Source organism: Geotrypetes seraphini, chromosome 3 (assembly GCF_902459505.1).
Source record: "Geotrypetes seraphini chromosome 3, aGeoSer1.1, whole genome shotgun sequence".
In the NCBI taxonomy this organism is placed as follows: Eukaryota; Metazoa; Chordata; class Amphibia; order Gymnophiona; family Dermophiidae; genus Geotrypetes; species Geotrypetes seraphini.
In genome coordinates, this window is record NC_047086.1 from 37,586,376 (window position 1) to 37,609,182 (window position 22,807).

General features: G+C 44.1%; 1 long non-coding RNA gene across 1 annotated transcript in view; it reads left to right on the forward strand.

Moving 5' to 3' along the window:
• LOC117358064 overlaps window positions 1-22,418 on the forward strand; it is a 191,238-nt gene extending 168,820 nt beyond the window's left edge. Inside the window, exon 3 of the long non-coding RNA XR_004538940.1 lies at window positions 21,528-22,418. This is a non-coding gene — a long non-coding RNA (uncharacterized LOC117358064). The remainder of the gene's footprint in view (window positions 1-21,527) is intronic.
• The last annotated feature ends 389 nt before the right edge of the window (window positions 22,419-22,807 follow it).

Here is a 22,807-nt window from a genome sequence, read left to right on the forward strand (position 1 = left end):
TTCCGTGTCTCCCTGGCAAGTCTCTCTTCATACTCTTTTTTTGCTTTTCTGACCACGCGGTGACATTCTTTTTGATACTTCCTGTGCTCTTTCCAATTTTCCTCGGTTTTATCCTTTTTCCACTTCTGGAATGATTTCTTCTTGTCTCCTATCAAACTTATGAACCAGTCCCGCAAAAGGCTCGCCTTGCCCCATTTATAGTCAGGTGCCTTCGATCAAGTAAACTTTCACTACTTCTCTCCTGTATTTCAAAATGTGAGTGTCACTGCCCCAAAGGGCTGACTGCACTTTCTGTTCTCAGGGCTACTAAAACTTCATTCCAAATATCAGGCCATTTTTTTTTTCCTTGTCTGCATGACACTCAGCACCATGTCAGAGTTCAATTTCCTGGTCTTTTTCATAGCTGCTGCCCCTTTCAAACCTTTGCTCCTCCAGGGCCTTTAAATGAGCAAAGAGGAAGGCACCACCTTTTACTTTTGGGAATCTTCCCAGATGTTTCTGTGGCAGACAGCAACAAAACAAAACAATGGCAGGTTCTCTTTGACTTCAAAACACAGCATCCAAATTAAACCTTGGTTTCTCTCAGTTCATCTTCCTCACTAACTAATGTCCACCTTGCCTGAGAAGCATCTTAGTGTAACCAGTGATTACAATTACATTTTGTTTACCCACCCCAGCATACTGGGGTTCTGACCTGAACTGCCGTTGGCTCATCCATGGCATCGGTGGGTAGTAGAAGACCTTCTTCTAGGTCTGGAACAACTCTTGAGATTTTCAGGTAGAGAGCACCAGCGTCGGCTTTCCCTCTAACGTCATGTCCGGGTCCTAAGCCTAGGAAATGACATCAGAGGGAGAGCCGATGCAGGCAGCAAGTTGGTGATGCTGCTCGCACCAGGGAAGTTAAAAGAGGTACGGGGTAGGGAAGGGGTATGCACATGCATCAGGGGGACAGGGAAGGAGTGGAGGGGCACCACCACCTCTTGTGCCTCTCACCCTCACTACATCACTGTGGGCAGCCAATATAGTTTCATATAGTAAGGTTGTGGGTGTTCTGATTTCCATAGCCTATATATGAGTCTTACTGCTGCATGTTGAACTTCAGTAGTTGTAAATGTGATAGCAATGTTTTAGAGCAAGGAACCAGTGTTGCATTACAGTAGTCTAGTCGAGATAGGATTAGGGATTGCACTAAAATTCGGAAAGCCTCTGATGGATCTTAGGTTTCTCATCACAAGGAAAGATTGTTTTATTATTGATTGTATGTGGATCTTCTTGGATAGATGGTTTTCAATTTCAATTCCTAGGATTTGGGATTGCAATTCTAATGGAAAGTCTATGTCATCTACTGGAATCCTTAGAGTGTAGCTTGGGTCAGGTGAGGGTCCTAGCCAAAGGAATTTGGTTTGGTTCTTATTTAGTTTGAGGCGGTGGGTTGAGGCCCAATTTTCTATGATGTGGACACATTTTTTGACAGTGGTGAGGGTTTTGCCTGTTGCAACTGTTACAGGTAGCATGATTGTTATGTCTACATAGGTAAAACATTTTATTCATGTGAGATCTAGGTTGGCTCCCAAGGATTGCATTAGAAAGTTGAATACTGATAGTAAAAGTGGTGATCCTTAGGAAACCCAACTGGGAGGGTGCCAGCTGTCAGAAAGTTCACCATCCTTATGTACAGCATAGTGCCAAGAGGTAAGGAAGCCTTGGAACCAGGAGAGAACTGGACTGCTAAATCCAAAATCACTGAAGATCTCAGACACTGGATCGAAGTCTACGAGGTCAAATGTGCTGCTTAGATCGAATTGGATTATGATTGCACTGCGACCCTTGTTTGGTATTTCTTTGTCTTATGTTACTAGTGCTATAATCACAGTCTCAGTGCTGTGATTTTTCCTGAATCCCGATTGTGAAGGATGGGGGATATTGAAGCATTGTAAGTAGCATTCCAGTTCTTCTGTGACATCATTCCTTCATTTTGGTAAATAGTGGAATGGCAGCTACTGGTTGATAATTGGTCACATCAAAAGGGCTGAGTTTTGGGTTTTTGGGAATGGGCGTTAAGATAATTCCTCCTCCTGATTTAGGGAAAAGGTCAGTTTTTAGGTGATAGTTGAACCATTGGGGTTTTGAGGGGCTATTTGATCTACTGTTGGGGTGGGGGTGGGGTGGAGTAAGCTTTGGTTCACCTGGTGCTGATCAGTAGGCAGAGATTTGTTATGAGATACCAACTCATTTTGGTTAGTTCACTGTAGAAGATAAATTGGGTGGGTGTTATAGATGTATTTAGGTGAACTAACATGCAGAGATTAATAACCTGCTTTTATAGCAGGTAAGTTTGTTTAGGTGCTGTAATTGTATTTGAGTTGGCTTACATTCCGAGGTTGGTTCACTATAGTCTGTTGGAGTGATTAGTTGCTTGGAGAAGAGTTGACTCGGGGGTGATATGATAGAGATCTATAAAATAATGAGTGGAGTGGAAAGGGTAGATGTGAATCACTTGTTCACTTTTCCCAAAAATACTAGGACTAGGGGATATGTGTTGAAGCTACTAAGTACTAGATTTAAAACAAACCAGAGAAAATATGTTTTCACACAACGTGTAATTAAACTCTGGAATTCATTGCCGGAGAATGTGGTGAAATTAGTTAGCTTAGTGGGGTTTAAGAAAAAAGGTTTGGATAATTTCCTAAAAGAGTAGTCCATAGGCTATTATTGTTTATTGAAAGTTTCTATACCGTTATCAATTCAGAAGGCTTGGGGAAATTCACTGTTTATTCATAGGATATCCTGTTTTACTACTTGGGATCTAGCTAAGTACTTGGGACCTGAGTTGGCCACTGTTGGAAACAATCAAGCCATTGTGACATCACTGATGAGGTTGTCTCTTAGGCATTGGTGGAATGAGGCATTATGACATCACAATCTCAGCTCTAGAATGTTGCTACTCTTTAGGTTTTTGCAGGTACTAGGGACCTGGGTTGGCCACTGTTGGAAATAGGATACTGAGCTTAATGGACCTTTGGTCTGTCCAGTATGGCAAGTCTTATATTCTTATTGTGTCTGAGCAGGCACTGAGTAACATCAGCATTGTGAGGGGTGAAGTGATTCTCCCATACCAGCCCCGACTCTCTTCACTCTTCCAGTGTTTTTTGGGCCACTACAGTCATTTGGGGGCTTCATTGGGCAGCTCTTGGTGGGTGAGGGGCTGCCCCAATGTCCTGCTTCCCAGTGCTCTGGAAGATGGTTTCCATGGACACCGCAAGTCACATCTGCTTGGAGGTGGGGGGTGGGAGAGAAGATCAATTTTCTCAAGCTGGCCCAAACTCTCTCTGCTCCTCCACTGCTTTTTGGATCTCTGCAGTCATTTGGAGGCTTCAACAGGCAGCTCCTGGTAGATGAGGGGCTACCTCAACATTCTGTTTGTATCCCAGTGTTCTGGAAGATGGCTGTTGCAGGTTCCACAAGTGACATCAGCATTGGGGGATGGAGCAATTCTTCCATGCCAGTCCTGATTCTCTGTACTCTTATGATGCTTTTTGTGCTGCTGCAGTCATTTGGGGGCCTCAACAGGCAGCTCCTGGTGGGTAAGGGGTTGCCATGATGTCCTCCTTCTTCCTGGTGCCCTGGAAAGTGGTTGCTGCGGGCACCACAAGTGACATCAGCATCGGGGGACAGAATAATTTTTCCCATGCTGGCCCTGACTCTGCTTCTCTGTTGCTCTTTGGGATGCTACAGTCATTTGGAGGCTTCAAGGGGAGTTCCTGGTGGATGAGGGTTGCTCCGATGTCCTGCCTGCATTGCTGTACTTTGGAAGATGGTTGTCGCGGACCCCATGAGTGACGTCAGCATCAGGGGGCAGAGCAATTCTCCCATGCCAGTCCTGACTCTCTCCAGTCCTCTAACGCGTTTTTGGGCCACTGCAGTTATTTGGGGGCTTCAATGGGCTGTGTCTGGTTTGTGAGAGGCTGCTCAGATGTCTTGCTTGCTTCCTGGTGGAAGATGGGAGGAGCACATAACTTAGGAATAGGTATTTAGGTGAAGAAAACCCTGGCAAAAATTGGGTGCATCTAAAGTTAGACTGCCTAACAATGAATAATAATAATAACTTTATTTTTGTACCATGGCAGTTCAAAGCGGTTAACAGAGGAAGAGACTGTACATTTACAGCGATGTTACATACATGACAGTGATGAAGCATATAAGATAATGGTGTTACAAGACAAGGCATTAAGTTAAACTAAGCGAACAGTTTAGCTTGGACATTATGTTAGCTTAACCAGACAGGAGAAGTTGGTAGATCCGTAGGCATATCAAAGATCAGGTAGGGAGCAAGGAAGCAGGGGGTGGGGGGGAGTCAAAGGAATTTATCAAAGAGATAGATTTTGATTGACTTCCTAAACGTTTGGTAGGATGGAGAGTTAGAGATGAGGGCGGTTAGGCATTTATTCCATTTGCCAGCTTGGAATGCTAGAGATCTATCAAGGAATCTCTTGTAGAGGCAGCCCTTTAGGGATGGGAAGGTAAACAGGTAGGCGTTTTGTGTGCGAGAGGGGCCTGCAAATTTAAAGTGTTCAGAGAGGTAAATTGGGGAAGAGCCTAAGACTGTTTAGGTAGCGCTAAGCGTGATTCCATAGAGTGTGCCTAACATTTTTACAATCACTCTTAGCATAGTGCTAGTCGACACAGATTTTTTTAGGCGGATTGTATAGAATTTGACCTTGTGTGTGTAGCTGGGAGACATACCCATGACCTACCCTTGATCTGCCCTTGTGAATGACCCCTTGCAATTAGGTGCTGTCCTAATAGAAAAGTGCCTGGTTCAGGTGTAATAATAATAATAACAACTTTATTCTTCTATACTGCCATAGTCAGATGACATCTAGGCAGTTCACACCAAAGAGGGCTGGACAATCAGCGAAATACAAAATGCAAATAGTGGAGGTACAACATTTTACATTTGTAAAATCCGGACCCCTAGACCTGCCCCCCCAGGCCTGCCCATCCCCATCCCGTTACATCCCAGTCCTGCCTCTAATCCTACCCTAGCCTAGCTCTGGTCGGGCAGGAGAGCATGCGTGGATGCCCTCTTGCCCAACGCAATTTCGGGGGAAGCTTATCAAAACCTGGACAAAGTGCTGGGTTTTGAAAAGCTGTCCGGATCCCCGGATGTGTCCTCAAAAGGAGCACATGTCCGGGGAAATCCGGACGTCCGGTAACCCTACTCTGTGGCATCTTTGACATACATAAGTGGTGTCTACCTCTAAGTACCCCCATGGTGTTGCTAAGTTAAACATTTTATCTTCCTTAAGAGCTGAACCTGTAGGCCAGAACATCTAAGGCAGTCGTACCGTACTTTGAGCTGCATTGATATCACAATGTAATGCTTGATCAATCTTAGTCAGAACATTCTAATTGCCTGTGGATTATTGAGTTCAGGGATTGCGCTCCCTATTCATGATATCATTAGAGGGAGAAGACCGATCCTTATCTGATGATGACATGAGCGAAGAGAATGAAAGGCCGGTCAAACAATCCATTGTTTGTGGAACTAATATACAAAGAGCTGTTAAAGAATATTGAGCTCGAAAAAAGGGTCGAATTCATGGAAGAGGCTCACAGAGCTCAAACGTCCCATTTTTACGATGTGACTTTAGGTAGCACAGATGTTTTTTTTCAAGTCATAGTCTAATTAGTATGGGGGATCCTTTGTGGTGCTTGCCTTCACTTTTTTCCTATACTGTTCAAGCAGAGCCGTTGACAAGTAATATATTCTGCGCTAAATTCAGCAGCGCTCTGGACTGCACCTGAAGAAAAGAATACCAATTAACAGAAGAGACATCTCTACACAAGCAACGGCGACCCACTGAAGTCAAAATGACTTCATCTTGGTTGTCATCTGCATTTTAATTTCAAGGGTGGAGGAGGAGGAGGAGGAAAAGGCAAGATAAAAAGAAGCTGGAAAGAGTGTTTCCTGCTGACTGTGTGCGTGATTGCTGCTGCTGCTTCTTTGTCCCCTCCCCCTCTGTATTTACATTGGGTCATTTATTGCCCATTAAAGGAGTAACACTATGTTAATGTAAGGGGTGAAAAAAAAAATAAAAATCAATGCTACTCAGATCAATAGCTGGGGGGGGGAACAGTGCAGCAGCTGGTTTGCAAACAGCAAGCCCACACGGATCAATGACATTACCAGCTAAATCTGCTGATGCTCACAAACTGCTCCGGCATTGCGACGGCTAACCTTTCTCAAGTTCAAGATCTCTAGCAGCTAAATGCAAAAGAAAGTTAAAAAAAAAAAAAAAAGAAAAGCCACACACAGAGTGGATGGATTTGATTCAGATCTATGCAGGAGTAACTGGTACACTGTTCGTTTTAGTATAGATATTAACATTGGGAATAGTTTCTAGAGCAGCAAAGCTACGTATGTGTATGAGGGTGTGTGCATGTGTGTGTGTTGGGGGGGGGGGGGGGGTGTCGGATTTTATTTTGTCCATGAGAGTATTCCAGTCTGTCACATGCTTCCTTGAACTGCAGCATTAACAACTTTGAGATCTCCATTAATACTCATAGAGGAATGTGTGGCGCAATGGTTGGATCTACAGCCTCAGCACCCTGGGGTTGTGGGTTCAAACCCTGCACTGCTCCTGGTCATCCTTGTGACCCTGGGCAAGTCACTTAATCCTCCATAGATCCAGATACATTAGATAGATTGTGAGCCCACCGGGACAAAGAGGGAAAATGCTTGAGTACCTGATTGTAAAAACCACTTAGATAACCTTGATAGGCGGTATATAAAATCCTAATAAACTTGAAACTTGATAGTAAGGGAAGTTTGAGAGTGACGCTTTGTGAACACGTTACATCAGTGATTCTCAACTCGGTCCAGGAGTACTCCCTTTTCAGGATATCCAAAATGAATATGCGTGGCCACACCTTCAAAAAAGATATAAAAAGGATGGAGTCGGTCTGGAGGAAGGCTATTAAAATGGAGCGTAGTCTTCGTCTTAAGGCGTATGGGGACAGACTTAAAGATCTCAATATGTATATTTTGGAGGCAAGGCGGGAGAGGGGAGATAAGATGGAGATGTTTAAATACCTACGTGATGTAAATGCGCACGAGTTGAGTCTCTTTCATTTGAAAGGAAGCTCTGGAATGAGAGGGCATAGGATGAAGTTAAGAGGTGATAGGCTCAGGAGTAATTTAAGGAAATACTGTTTTACAGAAATAATAATAATAATAACAGTTTATATACCGCAATACCGTGAAGTTCTATGCAGTTTACAAAAGATTAAAAAACATTATAAGTTGATTGAGCTTAAAGAGGTGAGGGAAAGAATCTTATTGAGGAAACAGAGAGTACGGTTCAGCTGTCTAGATATTTCAGGAACAGATATGTTTTTAGGCGCTTCCTGAATCCCTTATAAGTAGTGGACGAAAGCAGTTGTTCTAGGTCTTTACCTCATAGTGCTGCCTGATGTGAGAGAAGGTGTTCATGGTGTTTTTTCAGTTTACATCCTCTAACTGGAGGGGAAATGAAGTTCGAGTGTGAGCTTCTCTTGTGCTTGTTGGCTGAGAATGTGAAGAGGTCAGTTATGTAATTAGGGGCTAGTCCGTATAGTACTTTAAAGCAAAGACAAGCGAACTTAAACTTTACACGTGCTTCCATCGGCAGCCAATGTAGCTGCCGGTAGTAGGGTGTTACGTGATCGTATTTCCTTAGACTGAAGATTAGTCTGACCGCTGCATTTTGCATCAATTGTAAGCGTCGTATATTTTTTTGCGAAATTGCTAAATAAGCGAAAGGGTTGTAGATGCGTGGAACAATCTCCCGGAAGAGGTGGTGGAGACAGATACTGTGTCTGAATTCAAGAAAGCGTGGGATAGGCACGTGGGATCTCTTAGAGAGAGTTAGAGATGAAGGTTACTGTGGATGGGCAGACTGGATGGGCCATTTGGCCTTTATCTGCCATCATGTTTCTATGTTTCTAAATTTACATATAATGGAGGCAGTGCATGCAAATCTTGAAAACCTGACTGGCAAGGGGGTACTCCAGGACCGAGTTGAGAAACACTGTTTTCTGTCCACTTTCTGTCTTCTAAAACAAGCTGTACTCTGTTAACAAACTAAGCAGCAATGGTTTGAGGTCTCCAGTTTGTCTGAGACGGAGGAAATGTGTTGCTGGTTCTGAACTGGTTGGTGGATGGTTCATCAGAAGTTTAAAATTCCCGGAGACGAGGTTGTTGATACTCAATGTTCGTACATGTCTTTTCTGTTCCTACCCAAACCAGCATTTTGCAAAAATATTTGAAGGGAGTTTAACACATAGGGCTCCTTTTATCAAGCCGCACTAGCGGGGTTAGTGCTTCGGACATTTCATCACGCGCTAACCCCCGCGGCCGGCTAAAAAACTAATGCAGGCGTTAGCAGCTAGCGTGGCAGGTGGTTTAAAGCGCGGTATTGCGCTTTAAACCACCTCATAGTTAAATGGATTTCAATTCTGTGGCACTTTGGCCCTAAATCCTTAAATTCTGATTTACAGATAAAAGCCTCACAGGTGCTTTTAGCACAAAATATGCTTGCCTGATTAATATTCTGATTCCTTTCAGAAATCTTCGATAACACAGTCCTCCTCAGGGAAAAGATGCAGGGTCTTTTCCAGATAAGCCCCGCCACTAATGCAAAAAGTGCACGGGCGAAAACTTAAGCCCCACCACCACTAATGCAAAAAGTGCACGGGCGAAAACTTAAGCCACGCCACCACTAATGCAAAAAGTACACGGGCGAAAACTTAAGCCCCGCCACCACTAATGCAAAAAGTGCACGGGCGAAAACTTAAGCCACGCCACCACTAATGCAAAAAGTGCACGGGTGAAAACTTAAGCCACGCCACCACTAATGCAAAAAGTGCACGGGCGAAAACTTAAGCCACGCCACCACTAATGCAAAAAGTGCACGGGCGAAAACTTAAGCCCCGCCACCACTAATGCAAAAAGTGCACGGGCGAAAACTTAAGCCCCGCCACCACTAATGCAAAAAGTGCACGGGCGAAAACTTAAGCCCCGCCACCACTAATGCAAAAAGTGCACGGGCGAAAACTTAAGCCCCGCCACCACTAATGCAAAAAGTGCACGGGCGAAAACTTAAGCCCCGCCACCACTAATGCAAAAAGTGCACGGGCGAAAACTTAAGCCCCGCCACCTTATAAATTATTAAACTATTGAAGCCCTCCGAGGAAATTATTCACATGATTTGAATAATGACTCGGGGGAGTTCAAGGGGGGGCGGAGTCCCCCCTTGTATATCACTTTCCCCAAGTATTCACTTAGCATGGTGTAAGCTAAAACTGTGGCGGGGGGTTAACTTTTTGGCGGGGCTTATCTGGAAAAGATCCAAGATGCACCAGTTCACAGCTGTGAAAGCAAACTAACTTTATGTCCTTTGTGCAATTTACATTTGTATGAAACTTGTACCTGGTTTGGAAATGAGAAATCGGTTGCATTTGTGGAGGAAATGAGAGAGGATGCCACTAAAATCCAGCATTTTTGTATCTGGGAAGGGATTTTTCAGTGTGGACTGTGACGATCACCTGTTACAAAGTTCTGATCATGGCTCTCAGTAATTAGGGCTGGGTTTCAAAGGCAATTTTTAATCACGATTAATTGCAGAGACTTTGTTCAAACTTGGACTCCATATTTGAACATTTTGACCCCTGAAAGTCGTAGCAGCGTATTGAATAGGCTCCATTTGTGAGTCCGTTCCTCTCGACACCATTGCTGTACCCTACTTGAGAGTTGTATGTTCATTGGGGGGGTGGGGTGGGATGGGGGGAGCTGGGGGGGGGGTTTTCTTCTGTGAGGTGGGGGCGGTGTTCAATCGCGGGGGACATCAGAGTCCAGTCCTCCGCGGCTGTTGTTGGGTGACATTGTATACCATGTTTTACTATCGCAGTTGTGCTTTCTGTTGTTTTGCATAATAAAACAGATTTGAACATAAAAATTTAAATCATCATTAGTTACACAACTGAGGATTTTTTTTATACATTTATTTATTTCCCTCTCCAGCTCATTGTGACCCTTGGGAAAATCACGTAATCTTCCATTGCCCAAAATAAAAAAAATTAATCTCAAGCGCCTTCAGACCTTGCAGAATATAATGGCGAGGCCCTTATGCTGATTTTTTTTATTTATTTATAAATTTCAAATTATATATCAAGCATAACTTGTACAGAAAGCAATTTAAGACTTACAAAAATTATCCCAAGAAGAAACCCCATCCCCCAATATTTATACAGTAAGCAACCAAATACAGACTTAAATTCAGCTCAAGTCCTCAATTGGGATCCAAAATCTAATATAAGAAAGCCCTAAGCGCGCATGCGCTCTCCCACCTGCGTGCTCCCATTTTCTGTGCGCTGTAGGGCACCACAGGTAGGAGTGCGCATGCGCGAGAAACCCCCAAGGCGGATGTCGGCTGCGGCAGCTGTCGGCGGCTGCAGGCCGCGGCGGAAGATGGCTGAAGGAGCCGCGAGAGCTCCGCAGAGGCAGGAGGTGAGGAAAGAGAGACAGAGACAGAGGGGCTACTAGGGGGACCAGGAGAGATGGTAGGGGATAGGGAGAGATAGACTTCAGGGAGTGTGGAGGGGGCAGGAAAGAGAGATGGTCTTGGGGAAGGACAGAGGGGGACAGGAAAGGGAAAGATGGCAAAAGAGGTGAAACAGGGTCAGAGAGAGATGGTAGAGGGTGTGAAAGGGGGAAAGGGAGAGATGGAAACGGTAGGACCACTGCTGCTTTGGAGCACTGAGGGAGGAAAGGTTGGTACGTCAGGACTGCTGCTGCCGCCTCGGGTAAGTAAACACCCTGTCAGGAGGGCCAAAAGGGTACAAAGGAAATGGTGAAAGGTGAAGTGGTGGGACTGGGATCAGTGGGAGGCAGGGTCCGGGCATGATAGAGGCGGGGCATGGGTGGGGTCAGAGTCAGGGTATAAGTGGGGCTATTCTAGCACCCGTTACTGTAACGAATGTAATGGGCTAAAACACTAGTGTTGATATAACAAGATTAAAAAAAAAAAGAATAAAGTTCATGGTAAACATGGCTAATTAACTGAGACAAGAGTATCATATTTCATTTACAGAGCACTCAGGATTTTTCTTTCTCCGGTTGTGGCAACGACAAAAATGTTGTTAATTGAAAAGGCTCAAAGAAAACATATGTATTTTTATGTACGATAATATACAATGTATGTACATGGGTGACAAAGATAGAATGATGCCCCTTAAGCTATAACACCAGGCTTTAACAAGGCGAGGCTCTTAAGCTGATTTGACTATCTCCTCTATTCCAAACTTTATATCCTGTTCAATATCATATTCTATTTAAAATTCTGTTTGGAGGGAATGTTCTTATAGAGTTTTACATAGGGCTTATTTTTCCCAAATTTAAGCTTTTCATGCGGGTTTGGTAAATTCCCCAATCTGTATCAAATGAGATAAGGATCTTGGCACATTATTTCATGCTTTTTGGTTGTGTCCTTCCTATTATATTTGGGTTCTTTATGGGGTTGTCCTGTTGTGGGTTCTCCAAGGGGAGTAATTTTTGGTAAATCAACAGCTTGTGGGGTATTTGGTCAAAGGAAATGTCTTTTATTTCAGAAGGCATGTATTATTGGGCATAAATGTATGATGCAATTTTGGTTACAGAAAGAATCTCCAAGTTTCTGGCATTGGAGGAACCAGCTGCATCGTTTACTTTTGTTTGAGATTTGGGAGGTTAGGCAATTGTCTAGAAGAACTCGTCTTTTTATGGAAGTTTTGGATCCGCATATTCAAAACCTTTCACCTAGAGCAAGAAGTTTAATTCTCAATGATTTACGTTGAAGCTAAGGTTGTTTAAATTACATTCCAGTTCTTTATTTTTGTCAGCTTTCATCCGGGGGGGGGGGGGGGGGGTGAGAGAGAGATTTGCTGGATGGAAGGGAGGAAATGGGGGGAATGGATGGGTGGGATTATGGTTTATTATATAAAACGTTTGAAGGAATGACAGAATGTTATATAATATATGGATTAGAATTTTAACATTTGTGAAGTATTTATTATTTGTAAAGAATATCTTTCTGTATAATTTATATGCATTTTTACTCTAGTCCTTTAATAAAATGTTTGAACATAAAATTCTATGCCTGACACACAAGGCTTACCATCTAGGAATCCCTCTGTACTTATCTGCACTCATAATTAGGGCTGAACAATTAACATGTTAATAATGTTGAGAAGGGACAGAAACTAGATTGATTTGAAGAGGAGGAAGAAATATGAAAGAAAAGCTGATGGATATAGGGCAGGAAGTAAAGTGGGGGGAAAAAAAGAGTGAATAGACAGAGCACAGGGAAGCAGAACCAGAGATGTGGAACAAGATGATTAGAAAGATATAATCACCAGACAACAAAGGTAAGATAAATGATTTTATTTTTAGTTTAATAAAGGGGTAATGGGATTTGATATACCACCTTTCTATGGGACAACTGAATTGAAATGTGTCAGTTTTGAGAAATTATGTCTGCTATGTATGTATTGTAGCATACAGGAGAAAATGTGGGGAGAGTTTTATGCGATTAATCACACAAATATTTTTATTGTGATTAATCATTCGATTAGAAATTTTAATTGATGTACAGCCCTGCTCATAATCCCTTACACACATATAGATGTTGCCTAAGGCAGTGTTCTTCAACCACCGGTCCACGGAGCAGTGCCGGTCCACAGAAATTTCCTGCCGGTCCACAGGGCCAACATGTGCATCAGGCCCAAAACAGTGTTCGTCAACTGCCGGTCCATGGTGCAATCGATGCGGCGTTATCTTCGAGCCAGCTCCCTCTTCCTAACTGATTCAGTGCACAGGCAGTGGCTCCTACGGACATTCTGCACCTGAACCGGAAGCCTTCTCTCTGACGTTGCCAGATGAGGCAAGGGACGTGCAAGGTGCAATTAGTACTATTATGGGGGCGGGGTCTGGGGTGGACATTGGGTAGAGATGGGCAGGGTCTGGCCCACGACTTAGCCCCGTGTTCTTTAACCGCCTATCCACGGACCGATGCCGGTCCACAGAATAATTTTTTTTATTTCTGCTGGTCCATAGGTGTAAAAAGGTTGAAAAACACTGGCCTAAAGTATCTTGACACTTATTGATTAGTGCTGCCAGGCATCCTTCTGCTGTTTATTGAAAACCTGGAATGATCTCCCACCATCCATTTGGGCTGTACTCACTAAGGGCTCCTTTTATCAAACCGCGCTAGCGGGGTTAACGCGCGCGACGTTTCATCATGCAATAGCCCCCGTGCTGGCCAGAAACTACCACCTGCTCAAGAGGAGGCAGTAGCGGCTAGCGCAGCCGGCAGTTTAAAGCACGCTATTACGCGCGTTAAACCGCTAGCACGGCTTGATAAAAGGAGCCCTAAATTTAAATAATTTCTTCCAGCTTTCATTTGATAAACATAAGAACATAAGAACATAAGAAGCGCCATCTCCGGATCAGACCTTCGGTCCATCAAGTCCGGCGATCCGCACACGCGGAGGCCCTGCTAGGTATTCACCTGGCTTATTTTATAGCCAACCATATCTTTATATGCCTCTCTCAAGGAGATATGCATCTAGTTTGCTTTTGAAGCCTAGGACTGTCGATTCCGCAATAATCTCCCCTGGGAGAGTATTCCAGATGTCAACCACTCTCTGTGTGAAGCAGAACTTCCTGACATTAGTCCTGAACTTGCCCCCCCTTAGCTTCATTTCATGTCCTCTTGTCCGTGTCAAATTGGACATTGTAAATAATCTTCTCTGCTCTATTTTGTCGATTCCTTTCAGTATTTTGAAGGTCTCGATCATATCCCCACGCAGTCTCCTTTTCTCAAGGGAGAACAATCCCAGTGTTTTAAGTCGATCCTCATATTCCAGTTTCTCCATACCCTTCACTAGTTTAGTTGCTCGTCTCTGCACCCTCTCCAGCAGTTTTATATCCTTCTTTAGGTAGGGAGACCAATGTTGGACGCAGTATTCCAAGTGGGGTCTGACCATTGCCCTATAAAGCGGCATTATAACTTTCTCCGATCTACTCGAGATTCCTTTCTTTATCATGCCCAACATTCTATTTGCCTTATTTGCCGCTGCCGCGCATTGTGCCGACGGCTTCAGGGTCCTATCTATCAGTACACCCAGATCCCTTTCTTGTTCACTTTTCCCCAGAGTTGCACCTGACATTCTGTACTCGTATTCCTTATTTTTACTGCCTAAATGCATTACCTTGCATTTCTCCACGTTGAACTTCATCTGCCATTTCTCCGCCCATTTTTCTAACCGACACAAATCGCTCTGGAGTTCCTCACTGTCCTCCTGCGATCTGATTGCCCGGCAGAGTTTTGTGTCGTCTGCAAACTTGATGATCTCACTGGATGTTCCATTTTCCAGGTCATTGATATAAATATTAAAAAGGATCGGCCCAAGTACCGAGCCCTGGGGTTATTCTTAAATTAAGGTGGCCATTGTTTTAATCCAGTCTATGTCTAAACATGATTTGCAATTTTATTTATTTATTATTCCAGCGGTCAACCACCCTTTCGGTGAAGAAATATTTTCTGGTGTCGCCATGAAGTTTCCCAGCCCTGATTTTCAACGGATGCCCTCTTGTTGCCGTGGGTCCTTTAAGGAAAAAGAGATCCTCTTCCACCTCAATACGGCCCGTGACATATTTGAACGTCTCGATCATGTCTCCCCTCTCTCTGCGTTCCTCGAGTGAGTACAGCTGCAACTTACCCAGTCGTTCCTCATACGGGAGATCCTTGAGACCTGAGACCATCCTGGTGGCCATTCGCTGAACCGACTCAACTCTCCGCACATCTTTTTGATAATGCGGCCTCCAGAATTGTACACAGTATTCCAGATGGGGTCTCACCATGGATCTGTACAACGGCATTATGACCTCGGGCTTACGACTGACGAAACTTCTACGGATACAGCCCATGATTTGTCTAGCCCTGGATGAAGCTTTCTCCACTTGATTGGCAGTCTTCATGTCTTCGCTAATGATCACCCCCAAGTCACGTTCTGCTACAGTCCTTGCTAGGATCTCACCATTTAGGGTGTAAGTCCTGCATGGATTTTTGCCGCCAAGGTGCACGACCTTGCATTTTTTGGCATTGAAACTTAGTTGCCAAGTCTTTGACCAATGCTCCAGCAGGAGTAGGTCCTGCGTCATAGTGTCGGGCATTGAGCTTTTGTCGGGCACTGTGCTTTCATCTGTTGTGCGGTCGCCTACTATGTTGCATAGTTTGGCGTCATCGGCGAATAATGTAATTTTACCTCGAAGCCCCTCAGCAGGAGCCGGGTTGCCAGCACTAGGCTTACCCCTGACCCCGTCACAGCAGGTGCGGCTTGATGACATCATGCGCGCGTGCAACGTCATCACGTTATGTCCACGTATGCGCAGACGCACTCCTGTCCTGGGCCCCGATCTCACCAGCTTTTCAAAACCCGGACAAAGTGCCGGATTTTGGAAAAGCCGTCCGGACGCCTGGACATGTCCTCTAAAAGAGGACATGTCCGGAGAAAATCCGGACATCCGGTAACCCTATCTCTATGACTACTATCCTCCTGAACCTTCCCTAGCGAGAATGACCTGAGAATCAGGGTGACCAGGTTCAATTCCCACCGTAGCTCTATATGACTTCATGCCAGTGGCTTAACGGTTCATAGACAACCCCGCGAAAGACAAAGGCACGCGCCAACAACTGAGCGCAAGATGGAGGCGCGCGCCGAAGAAAATTACAGTGTTTAGGGGATCTGACGGGGGGGTTTGTTGGGGAGCCCTCCAAGTTTACTTAATAGAGATCGCGCCGGCGTTATGGGGGGATTGGGGGGTTGTAACCGTCCACATTTTACTGTAAACATTACTTTTTCCCTACAAACAGGGAAAAAGTGAAGTTTTCAGTAAAATTTGGGGGGTTACAACCCCCCAAACCCCCCACAACGCCCCCACAACGCGGCGCGATCTCTATTAAGTAAAGTGGGGGGGTTCCCCCCATGGCCCCCCGTCAGAGCCCTAAAAACAGTAATTTTGTGTGGCGCGCGCCCCCGCGCTGCGCTCAATTGTCTGGGCGCGCCTTTGTCCCGGCGCGCTTTTGACCTGACACCGGCTTAACCCTTCATTGCCCCATGTACAAAATAAGTACTTCTCATATATTATGATATGTAAACCGCTTTGATTGCAGCAGCTGAAAGATGGTATATTAAATCCCATCCCCAGCATCTCAGAATGGCACAGCCTTGTAGAAGTAACGTGGTAGATAAAGGAAAAAACATATGTCACAACAAATATTGAAAAAGATAATATAAAACAAGCAGATGATGTGTCACACCGAGAGTCTCTGCAAATAGTAAAAATCGCTAGAGTTACCTGGGCTTTGAGCATCTGCGCATGCTCAAGGCCTTCTGGTTCTTGCTTTCTCCGAGATTCTCCGAGATCTCTCCGAGCCTTGAGCATGCACAGATCTCTCCGAGATCTCCGAGAATCTCGGACAGAGCGAGAACCAGAAGGCCTTGAGCATGCGCAGATGCTGAAGGCCTAAGCAAGAGGCAGGAACTTCTTTCACCGGCACCGGCACGTCCTGTGGGCTGCGTGCCGGTGCCAGATGGGGTAAGGCTGAATGCTGTTCGGGCAGGCGGTGCCGGTTCACGCGGGGGAGGGGGGAGGGAGCGATGCCGGTTCTCAGGGGGGGCTCGCAAATCGAATCAATACTCGGTTTGCGAGACAAGATTTGCGAGAATGTTTTGCTCGTCATGCAAAACACTCACAAACCACATTACTCGCAAACCGAGGTTTGACTGTATTTGCTTTCTTAGCCACCGTCACACACTGAGCTGGCTATGTTGGGGGGTGTTGCGGGACAGAGTTAGCACATGGTTGCTTAAGGGCTGATATTAATCCCTTAAGCAGCCAGATTTAGCACATAGACCTACACGTAAATGCGGAATTTTGACTTAAGCTTCTATGCATTAGCTGGCTCAAAAATAACTGGATATTCAAAGCCAAATAATGTTTAAATCTAGATTGTGACGTTTCCCTGCTAGCTGATCAAGCTCTTTTAACAGGAGACATGATTATTCTATCTCTTGTACTTGACCATCCAAATCCAGTCTGAGATTCCTGTTTAAGTACACGATTCCCAGCCCTGTCAAGAATGTTTCCCTATTGATTTTTGTAGGCCGATCTGTCAGCGCTCCAGAGAGATAAATTATTTATTGGTGTGAAAAACGGTTTCTAAAATATTGTGATTTTAGGACAGCTTGCTCCAGTCTAAATATGTCCTAGGATGAATGTTCAAACCTAAGGAGAATTAGATGCTTCAGCAACACTGAGTCTGTGAAAAAGTTTGTGTTCAATAAGTTTTATTGATTTTAATACAAATAACAAAGGAAAAGGAATTGGGATCCTATCTTGGACTTATGATATTTCTCTTTTTCTTTTACATTGAGATATTTTATTACCATTTTGCATAGCACTATATTTGTGATGTATTATTCCTCTTGCCTGATTTTACTTGCATAATGCCTATTCACTATTGTGTGTATATTATGTCTTTGAGCAGAAACTGTTGATTTTTGTCCATCTTTACATATGGCTAGCCACAGGTGATCATTTGTGAAAAAGTTTGGAAAAAAAAACCCAACAGCATAGAAAAGAGAGAGAGAGACAAAACATGGAAAATTGAATTACTGTAGGAAGACATTTTGAACCATTACATACTATAGGGGACACTCGATGAAGTTATATGGAAATACTTTTAAATCCAATATAAGGAATTTTTTTTTTCACTCAGAGAATAGTTAAGCTCTGGAGCACGTTGCCAGAAGATGTGGTAAGAGCGGATAGCGTAGCTGGTTTTAAGAAAGGTTTGGACAAGTTCCTGAAGGAAAGTCCATCATCTATTATTGAGAAAGACATGGGGGAAGCCACTGTTTGCCCTGGATCGGTAGCATGGAATGTTGCTACTGTTTGGGGTTCCGGAATCTTTTTTGTTACTCTTTGGGATTCCAGAATCTTGCTATTCTTTAGGATTCTGAATGGAATATTGCTACACCTTGGGTTTTGGCCAGGTACTAGTGACCTGGATTGGCCACCGTGAGGACAGGCTACTGGGCTTGATGGACCATTGGTCTGACCCAGTAAGGCTATTCTTATATGAATGTGAGCTGTTATAGGGCATTTTAATCATATCCTTCATCTGTTGGGATAAGCTGGGCCTGAATGTATAGGCGAAATTGAGCACAATATCACATGTACAGCTATAAGCATGTAGCAGCATCATTTGCAGTGCCGGCTCAAGAGATTGTGGTACCCTGAGTTGATTTTTACATTGGTGCCCTCTCTCCCCGCTTCAATGTCCCACCCCCACATTGGTATTTCAAGCCCACAATATGGTATCTGCTCTTTTCTTTCATGCCCCTCCCTCCCAGTCTACCTTCAAAGTTGTTCTTACTCTTAGAGGTCAACGGCAGCGGTTCACCCACCCTGAATATGACCAGCCCTGGAGACTTCCCTTTGCCATGTGCAGCCCTGGTGAAAATTGGAAAGCTCCAGACTGACTGTAGGCAGTGTGTATGACTTTAAAGTGCGCCTGGCTGCACAGAGTCCCTCTTTAAAGTTTTTGATCAGTTCTGCGACGCCCTGAGGCAGCAGAATTGTGAAACGTTGGACCATCGTTGGTATACCGATCGTCCTTTAAGATAAGTTGAACGTTTCACCTGTTTTTATCACATTAAGCTTTTTTCACTGCACTACACAGAGAGCTTTTTTTTTCCAGACATTAGGGGAGGTTTTTTTTTTAAAAAAAAATGCCAATGAGGTTATTGCCTGAACACCTTTAACTGCCACTGTAAGGTGGGAGGTTCATTTCTGAGGCTTTTCCCTCCTCTGTGTTTTGGTTTGGACTCATGTGTTAGCTCTTGTGTTGGGCTTGTGTGTTAGCTTTTTATTCTCTACTAGCTGATGCCCCGGCGTTGCACGGGTATTTAATTATAGCAATAACACTGTAAATGGATTCAAATAAAGATACTTTATAGTGGTGAATGAAATTATTTTTTTACAGCTTTATAAAAAGTACAATATTCAAATTATAATGTGAAATATTTGACAAAATGAATACAATACAACTAACACAAAACTTGATTATAAACTACATTTTTAGTTTCACTTCCAGGAGCAAGAACATATAAATTCTTGGGTGAAGAGACCCCCAGAACATATCACCCCAGTTAGTGAGGGATCTGTATACCAAGTTTCGTTCAAATCGGTCAAGCCATTTTAGATTTACTGTGAGAATGGCAGCTGTTTACATTTTTTCCATTGACATGAATGGGTGAAATCTGATGTTCTGTTTGTAGCTCCGCCCACGTGTGCAGGTGGGCCGCGAGACCCCCAGGACATATCACCCCAGGTAGTTGGAATTACTGTGAGAATGGCAGCTTTTTACATTTTTTCCATTGACATGAATGGGTGAAATCTGATTTTCTGTTTGTAGCTCCGCCCACGTGTACAGGTGGGCCGCAAGACCCCCAGAACATATCACCCCAGGTAGTGAGGGAATATGCATACCAAGTTTCGGTCAAATCGGTCAAGCAGTTTTTGAATTACTGTGAGAATGGCAGCTCTTTATATTTTTTCCATTGACATGAATGGGTGAAATCTGATTTTCTGTTTGTAGCTCCGCCCACATGTGCAGGTGGGCCGCGAGACCCCCAGAACATATCACCCCAGATAGTGAGGGATCTGCATATCAAGTTTCGTTCAAATCGGTCCCACAGCTTTTTACATTTTTCCCATTGACTTGAATGGGTGAAATCAGATTTTCTGTTTGTAGCTCTGCCCATGTGTGCAGGTGGGCCGCGAGACCCCCAGAACATATCACCCCAGGTAGTGAGGGATCTGCATACCAAGTTTCGTTCAAATCGGTCCCACAGCTTTTTACATTTTTTCCATTGACGTGAATGGGTGAAATCTGATTTTCTGTTTTTAGCTCTGCCCACGTGTGCAGGTGGGCCGCGAGACCCCCTGAACATATCACCCCAGGTAGTGAGGGATCTGCATACCAATTTGCGTTCAAATCGGTCCCACAGCTTTTTACATTTTTTCCATTGACTTGAATGGGTAAAATATGATTTTCTGTTTGTAGCTCCGCCCACGTGTGCAGGTGGGCCGCGAGACCCCCAGAACATATCACCCCAGGTAGTGAGGGATCAGCATAGCAAGTTTTGTTCAAATCGGGCAAGCCGTTTTTGCGTTGGCAGCTTTTTACATTTTTTCCATTGACATGAATGGGTGAAATCTGATTTTCTGTTTGTAGCTCCGCCCACGTGTGCAGGTGGGCCGCGAGACCCCCAGAACATATCACCCCAGGTAGTGAGGGATCTGCATACCAAGTTTCGTTCAAATTGGGCAAGCCGTTTTTGCGTTGGCAGCTTTTTACATTTTTTCCATTGACATGAATGGGTAAAATCTGATTTTCTGTTTGTAGCTCCGCCCACGTGTGCAGGTGGGCCGCGAGACCCCCAGAACATATCATCCCAGGTAGTGAGGGATCAGCATAGCAAGTTTTGTTCAAATCGGTCAAGCCGTTTTTGCGTGATCGCGGCACATACACACATACACACACACATACACACATACATACCTCCGATTTTATATATATAGATTAAAAGCCTCAATTTTTGACCTAATTGTTTCAGACTTCTGGCGATCATTTACAGATATTTGCGACTTTTGGCGTGACATCAACGTTATCTTTCCAGTTTTTTGGGGGACAATTTTTTTCTTTCCTTCTTTTTTACCATGGACCCCTGATGAAGGTTGTCCAAAACACGGACCGTGTTGGGTCCCTCGCTTGGTAAAAGGTTTTTAGATATGATTTATTTGTCACAATAAAATTTGCCTGCATCGTGTACAAGCCTGCAGTTTTGGTTTGTTTGCTTAGCTTTTTATTCTACCTTGCACTGGCCATGTGAACGTGTTATGTATTATTATATGAGTAATAGCAGCCATAAATCTCATGAAGCCTGGCCAGTGTACTTCAGTTTAAGACACCAGTTGATCTCAAGCCTTTTGTAGCTAAGGATCATCTGCATTTACCTCATACATTTTTGAAATTTTCGCTTTCGTGCTACCGCATTCAGGCCTTTCCTTTTATCCTCCTCCTTTTTTCAAAGCAATCAAAGAAATAGTAGCATCCTCTATGTCAGGTTTGTCATCTTCACATGTAATGGCAACACAGACAGAGCAATTAGTGATCAATTTAACTGTCATGTGTATGTCAAAATTCTTTATCAGGTTCATTGAATAACTTGATAGGTTGATGGTCATTGGCTTCTCTCAATTTTTTTAAAAATATGAGATGCACTTGCTAGGTAAGTGTGTAATTGATGATAATGGTTGATCGTTTATAAAAATTTAATGTTTCAAAGTAAGAACTTTTTTTTTCTTTAAATTGCAGATAATTTTACTTAACGCCGTTAGAAAAATGTTTGGATTTCTGCAACTCCCGGATTGCGGGAAAGGATTGAGTACTGAATCCGGAAGCGACGTAACAGAAGAGACCCTTCTCCAGCCATGGCAGGATTAACGCATCCAACCCTGAGCTTCTGGGCTTGTATCTTCGGCTGTACAAGAAAGCTGCCTTTGTGTTTACTGCTGAGGCCATCAGATTCATCTGTAGATGTTTCCACCAACGAACAATGGAGTTGAACGCCTGGGGAAACGGTGACCATTTCCCCGGGTTGAGAGTCTGCTGACTGATAGAGGCCACCACTGCCCCATTGTCCGAGAAGTCTCCGACTGCCTTGCCTTCCAGAACCTACTCCAGTGCCCGCAGCGCTAGCCAAATGGCATTATAAGTGGTTTAAAACAAGTATTGTACAACGTGTGTGTCCTTCTAGGTCCATGTAGGAAAAACATTGTTCAGGATTACTGTATTTCCCCCCAACGATAAGTTGCCCCATGTTATAGGCCGCCCAATTCTATTAGCCACAGAAAATGTTCATTTATGTTTTAAAACTCTAAGATAAGCCACCCCATGTTATTAGCCGCGGTGTTACTGAAGTAAAAGCATCTAATTTGGCACGCCCCTGTAGGCTTTTGCAACTCTATACTGAACAATTAAATTGATAAAATTTTGCACTTACCAATATCATGCCACCATGCAAGTCTTACGCTGCGAATTTAAACTCCAGATCGTTGCTGTTGTGAAAGAAAACGGCAATTGTGTAGCTGGACGCCATTTTGAAGTAGATGAAAAACAAGTGAGAAATTGGCGGAAAGATGAGGAAGCTTTGCACGTGTTTCTACCACTATGAACATTGTCACTATCTATGATTTTTGGAAGTAAACGGTACATTTAAATTCAATGAATCATTTGGGTATGTTGCCTTATTGTGCACTGAATTATACTTTTAGCAAATGAGTTTTCATATTTTTAGATAGGCCGCCCCATTTAAACAAGCCACACCCAATACACAGGTTTGTACAATTAGGATTCTGTATAGGACGCCGGTCCTGGGCGTCCTATACAGAATTGGGCCTACACCCGCCCAAAGTTAACCCGATTCTGTAACCGACGTCCATGTTGTAGACGCCTGTTACAGAATCGGGTTTAACATGCCCAACCCCCCCTCCCTGCCCCGCCCCAATGGCCCCCCTGAAGATCGCCGGCAGGAGGGTGACCAACTCCTCCTGCCGGACCCCCCAATGCCCCCCCTAAGATTGACGGCAGGAAGG